At 43.9% G+C, this 10,882-nt stretch overlaps 1 pseudogene; it reads left to right on the top strand.

The window, feature by feature from the left end:
• The first annotated feature begins 1,925 nt into the window (after positions 1-1,925).
• On the top strand, positions 1,926-9,421 carry LOC140211453 (sialidase-3-like; annotated as a pseudogene).
• Positions 9,422-10,882: the final 1,461 nt, after the last annotated feature.

Genomic DNA, 10,882 nt, shown 5'->3' with positions numbered 1-10,882 from the left:
TATTTTTCCCTTATTTTACAAGGTGGAGTTGCGATCTCGACGCCCAACCCGGCACGGATGGAAAGTGTACTCGGACCACTTACATCACTAGTACCAGATTCCCAGGCTCGAACCTGCTTAACCCTACAGCTGTTGAGACCAGCGGTAACCAGAGCCGGGTCAAGAGCAGCGCCGCAATTGATCAGACTACAGATCGCCACAGACCCATCAACCTCCGCATCCTCTGAGACAGACTCAGGCTCCCCTGCAAATGGCTGCCTAGAAAGTGCATCAGTCACGGTATCGCTCTGGCCCGGACGATACTGGGCAACGAAGTCAAACACTGACAGCTGTGAGATCCATCTCTGCTCCACTGCTCCCAACTTGGCAGTTTTCAAGTGGGATAGGGGGTTATTATCAGTGATTACAGTGAATTTGGAACCAAACAAGTATCCACAAAACTTCTCTACTACAGCCCACTTAAGTGCAAACAGCTCCAATTTCATGCTGCTATAATTCCTATCATTCTTTTCGGCATTCCTTAATCGCCGGATTGCATATGCAATAACCCTCTTCTCCCCTCCCTGCTGTTGGTGTAACACAGCTCCTAGCCCATGATTGCTGGTATCGGTCTCCACCATAAAGGGCTGGGAGAAATCGGCAAAGCCAAGGATGGGGGAACTGGTCAGTTTCTCTTTGAGCAAATCAAAGGCAGTTTGACAGTCTTCCGTCCAAGACTGTTGTAACATCCGGTCTGTTTTACTTGGACTCCCTACATTAGCACACAAATTCACTACATCAAGCAGTGGACCCGCAAGCTTTGAGAATCCCTGAATGAACCGGCGATAATAACTGCAAAAGCCAAGAAACCATCTCAAGTCCTTAACTGTCGATGGTACTGGCCACTGCTGAATAGCTGAGACCTTCTCAGGATTGGTGCCTGTCCCCTTGGCTGATATCTGGTGTCCTAAGAACTTGACCTCTGACTGCAGAAAATGACTCTTCTCCAATTTTACCTTCAGACCAGTCTCCTTGAGGTGCTGAAGCGTAGTGTCGAGCCTCTCCAAGTGTTCCTGGACAGTCTGTTAATACAGCAGAATATCATCCAAGTACACAAGCATGATTTGGAAAACTAAGTCATTCATGGTTGCCTACACGAGCCTTTGAAAAGTCGCCGGTCCATTGCAGACCCCAAACGGCATGCGAAGATATTCATACAGACCAAACAGGGTCAAAAAAGCAGTCTTATGCCTATCACGCTCCCCTACCACCACTTGGTGGTAACCACTCGCGAGGTCTATTGTCGAGAAAAATTGCGCACCCTGCAGGGCATCAAAACTCTCATCAATACGCGGGAGCAGGAACGCATCCTTTCTGGTCTTAAGATTCAGTCTCCGATAATCTACACACAGTCCAATGCTACCGTCTGCCTTCCGGACCAACACCACAGGTGAGGCATACACACTATTACTCTCCTGAATCACACCCTTCCTTAACAACTTTGAGATGTGCTCTTTCACTTCATTGTACTGATTCAGCGGAACACGACGGTATGACTGTGAAACAGGCTCTTCATCAATTAACTGAATTTCATGCTTGACCTTGTCAGTGTATCCAAGGTCTTCCTCTTCAACTGCAAAGATATCCAGGTACTTAACCAGTAAAGCTCTTAGCTGAGCTTGTTGTCCTTCACTACCCCCAATGTCGAGCTTGTCTAGAATTGACTTTAACTTGTGATCACTACACTCCTCCTTTACACCAACTGTCACGTGATCAATGCCAGCTGAGATTGGCTGAAATCTTACTGCACATTGTGAATCACTATCCATGCACTCCACCTTTGACAGGATACCCAGCCGGGTCCTAGCGCGAGCCATACATCTTCACAAGAGAGGTTTAAAATCTGCACTGGGACTATACGATTACCAGAGTCAGTGAGCGTCGGAATGACTACAATACCTCCTGGTAAAGGTGTATTAATCGGCTCAAGTAACATTTTATGGTCACTACCAGCATCGCCAGTGGCCTTGCTAGCCGCAATGGTGACTACAGATCCAGAAGGTTTGTGCTCAGTAACTTTTCCCAATACTCAGACTACTGCTTTCTTTTCAGCAGTGTGCATCTGCACTTTCTGGAAAACATCTCTCCAATCAGAGTCCAGCTTCCCTTCTAGGGTTGTGTCAAACTCTGCGTGGACAAGTTGCCTACACCGGCTGATAATGTTCATGCCCACAAAACATGGGATAGGTGGTTCGGTGCTAACAGGATCCCTGACTATGAGAAAGCCAGAATTGGGTATCTTTATGCCCATTGCTTGAACCTCTAGCTCTAGATACCCCAGGTAAGGAATATCAAGACTGTTTGCAGCTGTTAGCCTAAGCCAGCCAGCAGTGGATAAAATATCCTCGTCCTCTCCATTCAAGTGTTCTCGAAAGAACTGCTCAGTCAGGGTGCTTACTTGACTACCTGTGTCCAACAGACAAAGAACAGTGACACCTGATATTTCAAGCTCCACAATTGGACATGTTCCTATAGCGTGTTACAGCAACTGGTCACAGGGTAGCTGTATATTATCTGTATCTATGAGGTTCCGCCGAATTTCCCGACTTCCAACCTCTTGAGGGCAGGAGGATGCAGACTCCACTTCCCTTGCACCCAGCTTTCGTGGGCAATTCTTGGCCAAATGCCCTCCCACCTGACACTTGAAACAGATGGGTTGCCCATCTTCTGTGCACCTAGGCTGTAACTTGTGTCTACTGCTAGCAGCACGTGTAAAATCCCTCTGTACAGTGAGATCTTTCACTGCTTGAGTCAATTCACAAAGGGCTTTGCCCTGCTCTGCGACCACTTTAAGGACGTCATCTAGTGTGACAGACTCAGATTCCCGAGCTTTAAGAATCGAGCACTGCGCCTGGCCACTGCTACACTTTGACTTCCCAGACCTTGTATTTCCCAGGGGATCTTCTACGAGCCACAGACGAGCTTCCTCCCTCACTTATATCAATGAGGACTCAGGGTGGCCCCGCACGAATCTGTGGAGCTCTCTTCTGGGGGAAGGATCCCGGATCCCCTCTATAAATTGATCTCTTAGCACCACCCTCTCATTGGTCACAGCATCGGGGAAGTGCTTCAGTGGCAAGTTAAGAGCTTGGGCTAGGGCATGTGAAAACTCTCTTACATTTTCACCCTCATGCTGTTTGTGACTGTAGAAGCTATGCCACAGCTGGGGTGCTTGTCCCTAAAAGCTTCCCTGAGACAGGTGAACATGTCATCAGCCCCGTCTTCCCCAGCATCACTGCACATACGTGCTTCCTCTAAGGCTGCACCCCTGAGCAGGGACATAACAAAGTCATACTGATCCCGGTCAGACTGATTTCTAGTATGAAGTGCACATTGTACTTCTTCAATAAAGTCATCAACAGACCTCCCATCTTTCTCAACATCCCCCTTAAATGGAACAATGTGTCTTTCCCTTGGGACATAGACATAGGACCTTTTGCTTAATTTATCTATGGTAATTCCCTAATTTGTTCATTCAAATCAAGTTCAACTGGTGTGTCCTCTGAGTGTGACATAGTAAAAGCTCAAGTCTTTGAAGTTCTCACAAGCCTGCAAACGGAGTTGCTGCCGTCCTTTGCTGCAAACGCGATGGCTTCACGGCCCGCAGTTCCCTGGATCCACATCTCCGTTCTGCCTCCTGACCCAGTCCTGAGGCTCCAGCGCGCTCTCCACGAGGCAACAGGCGCTCTCTCCTTCCGCCCGACGGGAACACGGTCCTGTCTTCACCACTACTGTATTAGGTATTGTATATTATACTGCATACAACAATCAGAGACCCTCTAAACTGGCTTGGAATTAGCCCCACTCCTGGTACCAAATTTTGTAGCCTGGGGAAAAGTACACACTCAGGACAACAAATACTTCTTTGGGTTTTAATTCCTTTACCTGTTTTAGATGTTTAAGTGCCAGAAGAGGGTCGTGAAACAAAACGAATGAATTTACAACCAGTTCTTGCCATTACAATCTCAGTTTAACTTTCAATCCACACCCTTGTGTAGCGGCAAATTGCGTATGCAGTATAAAAATATATAAAGCAAACTGTACAAAACTAATACAGACCTAATACGGTAGTGGCAATTCTGAAGAAACACAATACAAACAATATTAGAATCCCCCCAACCCTGTGTCTTATACGTAGCAGCAAAAAATGTAAGCGAATACATCTCATCTAAGACATCTACTACTTTTTAGTACACACGTGCTGAACTTCTGAACAGAAACTAAACATTCACGTTACGCTGTTACATTCACAATCAGTCCTGATACAATAAAGTTAGACAAAAGGTACACTTTGGCACAACTTTTACAAGATATTGCCTGGTAGTTAAATTACAGGAAGACTGACCTACTTGGCTGGTGAGGAACTTTGCATGAGCCACACTATCCAGTGTGGATGCTTTCACTCATGAAAATCTAAAGTATCCATATGTAGAACATGTCAAATTACAGATATTCTCGTTCGCCAACAAGCATAAATGAATTCACATGATATTGTAAATTAATGCTCACCTTTCTTCACCATGCCCAGCATCTCTGGAAGGAATTCGATTCCAACACCCCACCAGCTTCTTCAGCAGAAAACAAAATGGTCTCCCCACTAACCCGCGCGTGCGTCATGACATCAGCGTCTCCACTTAAAGGCACAGACAACTATTCTAGCATTTCCCGGATGGATGCCTAAGTACACTTTTAATGATACTGAATAAGATTCAATGGTCACCCCTTTACATAAAAAGCATTTAGTGGCAATACAAGTATTCCAAGGGAGGTTCAGCAGGTGAATTTCTGGGATGAGAAGGTTGTCCTAACATGAGTATAGATGCCCACTGACAACACAAAATTGGCCAACTGGTCTGATGTTGCTACTAATTTGTGTTTTCATTCCACATACAGCTGCCCTTGCTTTTTCCAGACCTCCTTGATAAGCCTCTTGCAGTTCTGCCGACGGTGACATTGAAGAGGATGGGTCATTTGAAGATGACCAGAGTCTCTGTCATTATTATTAAGAATGTGGAAGACTCTGCATCATCTTCTTTATTGTCATCTCCAAAGACATTAATATTCAGCAGATCAACAAGCAAGGAGAGAGCACCTCTGACACTGTAGCATTCCCTCAGTGGTGTGCTGAAGTGTTGATAGTCTGAACATGCAACCCACAGCCTCTTATTTAGAAATATGAATGCACAAACTAATTTGATGACTGCTAATCATTAAACAAAACACTCAGTGTTGATCCAATAGAAGTTATTTATTGGTCTGGCATTAAATCAATACTCTTCATTGCAATTGGCTCTTTGAGAGAAAAGATTAAAAGGTCAAATCCTCTGGTCAGATTTGACATAGTTACTTTGGACATGGAAAAGTCAATGAAATTTCAAGCTATTCAAATAACTGAAAGGGAAGAATTCCTTAGTGTGTGGAGGAGGGCAGGACATGGGACAAGCTGAATTGCTCTTTATAGTGCTGTTATGATCTAGATAAACCAAATGCCTGGGCTCCTCACTTATTCAATGTGTACAGTTTACAACCAAGATTCAGAAGTAATGTTGAGTAACTTTCTCCTTCAGCAGAGGAGTTGGTACCTTTTATATAACTACAAAATCTTCTACTTTTCTACCAAGATGGCTTGTTCAGATTCTTTGCGCAAAAGTGATCTGTTCAAGAAAAAGTGTGGATTTCGAATTCCTGCACTGCTCCACATTCCAGACTCAAACATACTTCTGGCCTTTGCGGAGAGCAGACGCGGACTCAAAGATGAAAGTGCTGACGTGCTGTACCTGCAATGCGGCGAATATGATAAATCTTCAAAAGATTTTCAGGTAAACTAGAAGTAGAACTCCGAGCAAGTAAGCAAATGCTGATGAAGCAAATGTGACTATACTTAAAAATACAACCAAACTGAGCAAACGGTTGACACCAGTATGGCCTCATCCAGCATCTTGTGTATGTTGATTCAGTTACAGTGACTGTGTGTATTACTCTGCAACTCACTCAGAATTACTTTCCTTGTAAAGTTTTGATATGTACCACATGTCAATCTTAAACATAGCTTGTGAATTGTCCTCACTGCAGAGGATATGCAGAGGAATGTACTTTTCCTTATTTTGGGAGTGATAACCTTCTACAATTGAATTCATCCACCCTGTCTTTTGTCCAGGTGCAAGAGGCAGCTTCCTTCCTGTCTCAGGCTTTGAACTTGGAAGCTGCTGGCAGTACAATACTAAGAAAAAAATCTCAGCTTTTCCCTGTTAGCATTCACTTCCACAGTGTGCTTTGACTGTTTGACTGTGGGTGTAACTGGCAAGATCTTCCTTTTGTTTCTCTCCATAATTACTCATTGAAACATGCAGGGAATTATTTTCATGAAGTATTGCAACCTCTTTGGTGAAGGTTCTCCACATAAGTTTCCAGAAATTAGCCACTAATGAAGGAATGACAATATATTCCCACCTCTGGTGGTCTGAGACTTGGTGGAGGGGGGAAAGAATTGGTGGCATTTCCTTCAGCTACAACCGTTGTAATTTTACTTGATACATGTTGGGTTTGGGAGGTGCTGACAAAACAGTCAAATGATACAGGCTGGAAGTCAGAAGGTTAGGGAAGCTGCTTTGCACTGAATGATGTTCTAATGTTGTTCAAACTATAGTAAGAGTACGTAATCACTTTCTTGATCTGTGATCTGGGGAGTCATGAGGTGAATTGGCATATTACCAGCCAGATCAGCAACAGTATTTGAGTGGCTGGTCTGAATAAATTTCTGGTCAAAGGTTATTCCTCCTTGGGATGAGCTGGTGATTGAATGACAAGGAAAGGGTGTTTCCCATGATCATATTGAATAGCAGGGGCAGGCTCGATGGGCTGGATGGCCTACTCCTGCTCCTATTTCTTATGTTCTCTCTTGGTAATGATCTTTACCCATCATTGTTACTCAAGTGGCATAAACATTACTTGGTATTTTATAGCCTACACCTAGCTTTTATTCACGTCTTGCTGCATGCTGGGATAAGATGTTTTCTTTTCTGCATTGTTGTGAATGAATTTAACTACTGCATAGTGAAATCATCAATTCATATCTTCACTTATGACCATATGGAGCAAGGGGTGAATTGTAAAGCAAACATCTTAAATAACTATTCTGAATTAACTAGTACATTTTAAGGTTTGATATTAATTAGTCTATGGAAAAAGAAGTAGTTGTAATGTTTCAGGTGGAAGGTGTTGTTATTTAAAGAGCAGGTAGTCTGTAGAAGATGTACTTCCAGCAAAGACCCCTGAGTTTGCAGATAAATGTGGAATAACCACAGTTTCCTTAACGGTGCTTCCTTTCATCTTGTATTTCACCTGTTTTATCAGTTAATGTCTTCAGTCTTCCACCTGTCACAGACTTTCCCTTTTATTCACAATTTGCTCCATCCTAAAAGACACTCCATCTTCAATTATTCCCAGTTTTGTTCAAAGGTCATCTTTTGAGTTGTTAATTGGGGAGGGATGTCAAATACAGATGTTTTACACAGAGGTCTGGGTGTGTGGAATCACTGCAATGAGTGGTGGGAGAGGCAGATACATCAGGAACATTTAAGAGATGCACATGGATGAGAGAGAAATGGAGGGTTATGTGGGAGGGAGGAGTTAAATTGATCTCACAGTAGGTTAAAGGGGCCTGTACTGTTCTGTGTTCTATGTGTGACAAATCTCATAGTATTCTTGAGGATACAAACAGAACTGACCAGACACACACATTACTGTTACAAGGGCAGGTCAGAGTCTGGGTTCTCTGTCGTAGGTCATTTGCTTTGTATTTCCCCAAAGCCTTGCCACCATCTCGAAGGCAGGTCCGATGTGTGATGGGAAATTCTCCAGTTCTTTGGATGGGAGAAGATCCAATAACATTGATCATGGTGGTTGTAAATTGTTAAAAGGTAAATTCCTTGCTGAAGTCGGAACTGTCTTTTTGTCGTGATTAATGTCTGTAGTGGATTGTAGGAAGTGCTGGCAAACAAAAACTGCAGCCATTCTAAAGTCAGTTCATTTAAAGCGGGATCAGAAGGACACACATGACTGAGCTAAATGGGTCAACTGGCTCTCATTGTTCAGTATTTACATCATTTAAATGAATGGAAAATGTTAAAATGTTTTTGTTTTTGAATGTTAAAATTGCTATAATTCTATTCTAGCTGATTATGTCTTGGTCTCATTTTCTCATTGGAAGGATGCAAAACCTATCCAGTCTGCACAACGAGAGAAGTACCGATTGTGGATGATCAGCCATGATCACAGTGAATGGCGGTGCTGGCTCAAAGGGCTGAATGGCCTACTCCTGCACCTATTATCTATTGTCTATTGATCCATGAATCCTTGTCCCGTGTATGAGAAAAGCACAAACACGGTCTCTGTCTTCTTCATTGCAGTCAATTGATCAAAGTCAGAGGGAGATCAAATCAGAAGTAGAAAAAATGCCGCGTGACTCTGTTATGTTACTAGTGACGTCAAAGGACAGACATGGTGTGAAACTAAAGATCTAACAGACTCTTGCAAGGGTGACATCATCAAAACAGGGGCAACATTTGTTCTGGGTCCAGGCCACGGCACTCAGCTAAAGAGTGGTCGTCTTGTTATCCCTGCCAATGCTCATGTGATAGAGTCCAATGATACCATCAGGGAACGGGCTCTCACTTTCTTCAGTGATGATGGTGGGGATTCCTGGCAAATTGGCAAATTCATATCTGGGGTGGAGTGTGGGGAATATCAGGTGGTGTCACTGGATCAAGGCAATGTATCCAGTGAGCAGCCTTTAATATATTGCAATGCTCAGAACAATAAAGCAGATAACAATCAGCATCGGGTGGAAGCCTTCAGTACTGATGGTGGAAAAACATTCACAGAAGGAAAACAGCTGGTTGAATGTTCAGGAGGTTGCCATGGCAATATCATCAGTTTTCCTGCCTCAGACATTTCACATGTCTGAAACTATCCCGACCTTATAATGTTTCACACTCAAAAGGGAGGCGATGCATCAAATTTTGACATTATATTGTTCTCACACATCACAAACTGCAACCAACGGAAGGATTTAGGAATTTACCTTTGTAATTATTCTGTTGGCCCTTATACCCAGACAAATCCTGATTCTGATGGCTGTCTTACCTGGACAAATCCTTGGATTTTTTTCCCTGATAAAAGTGCCTACTCAGAACTGGCATTTGTTAAACTTCCTGAGGAAAGAAATCCTATCGTTACATGTTTGTTTGAATATGGGGATAAAAACAATATGATCTCATTTTGTGTTTTGCAACTTAATATTACTGAGAAAACTGTAAAGAAAATGAATGATTCTGAGAATCAGAAAGCAGAGAAATGTCCAATCAGATGCGTTTGTTTTTGAATTGAATTGAGTTTATTTCTTACATCCTTCACATACATGAGGAGTACAAATCTTTACATTATGTCTCCATCTAAATGTGCAATGTACAATCATAGTAATTTATAATAATTTAAAATAAATAGAACAGTCAGTGTAATATAGCGTACACTCAAGTCAGCGCGAGTCTGATGGCCTGGTGGAAGAATCTGTCCAGGAACCTGGATCTGGCTTTTATGCTGCGGTACCGCTTCCTGGATGGTAGCAGCTGGAATAGACTGTGATTGGGATGCTTGGTTCCCAATAATCCTACGGGTCCTTTTTACACACCTGTCCATGTAAATGTCCTGAATCATGGGAAGTTCACAACTACAGATGTGCTGGGCTGTCTGCACCACTCTCTGCAGAGTCCTGCCATTAAGGGAGGTACAGTTCCCATACCAGGCAGTGTTGCAGCCAGTCAGGACGCTCTCAATCGTGCCCCTGCAGAAAGTTCTTAGGTTTTGGAGGCCCAAACCAAACTACTTCAAACATCTGAGGTGAAAGAGGTGTTGCTGTACCTTTTCATCACACAGCTCGTGTGTACAGACCATGTGAGGTCCTCGGTGATGTGGATACCAAGGAATTTGAAGCTGTTCACCCTCTCAACCCCAGATCCATTGATGTCAATAGGGGTTAGCCTGTCTCCATTCCCCCTGCAATCCACAACCAGCTCCTTTGTTTTGGCAACATTGAGAGAGAGGTTGTTTTCTTGACACCACTGTATCAGAGAGATGACTTCTTCCCTGTAGGCCACCTCATTATTGTTTGAGCTAAGGCCACACAATGTAGTGTCGTTGGCAAATTTAATTAGCAGATTGGAGCTGTGGGTGGCGATACAGTCATGGGTGTACAGGGAGAAAAGGAGGGGACTCAGGACTCAGCCCTGAGGGGCTCCTGCCCTGAGGGGCTCCTGTATTGAGAGCCAGAGGGCTGGAGGTGAGGGAGCCCACTCTTACAACCTGCTGGTGATCTGAGCGGACGTCCAGGATCCAGCTGCACAAGGCAGGGTCAAGGCCGAGGTCTCTGAGCTTCTTGTTGAGCCTGGATGGAACTATGGTGTTGAATGCTGAACTGTAGTCCAAGAACCGTATTCTCACATAAACATCCTTCTCCAGATGTGTAAGGACCGTGTGTAGGGCTGTGGTTATTACGTCATCTGCTGACCGGTTGTGTCAGTAGGCAAATTGTAGGGGGTCCAGTGTGAGTGATAGCAAGCTGCAGATGTAATCCTTGACTGGCCTCTCAAAGCATTTGCTTATTATTGAGGTGATTGCGACAGGACGCCAGTTGTTCAGACATGTTTCCTTGGTCTTTTTTGGTACAGGGACAATGGTGCATAATTTGAAGCAGGAGGGCACTCTACACTGGGAGAGGGAGAGATTAAAAATGTCAGTAAACACACTTGTCAGTTGTGCTGTGCACATCCTGAGTACCCGCCCTGGG

This window comes from Mobula birostris, chromosome 17 (genome assembly GCF_030028105.1).
Source record: "Mobula birostris isolate sMobBir1 chromosome 17, sMobBir1.hap1, whole genome shotgun sequence".
Taxonomy (NCBI): domain Eukaryota; kingdom Metazoa; phylum Chordata; class Chondrichthyes; order Myliobatiformes; family Myliobatidae; genus Mobula; species Mobula birostris.
Note: the sequence above shows the minus strand (reverse complement) of the source record. Positions and strands in the feature narration are given on the sequence as shown.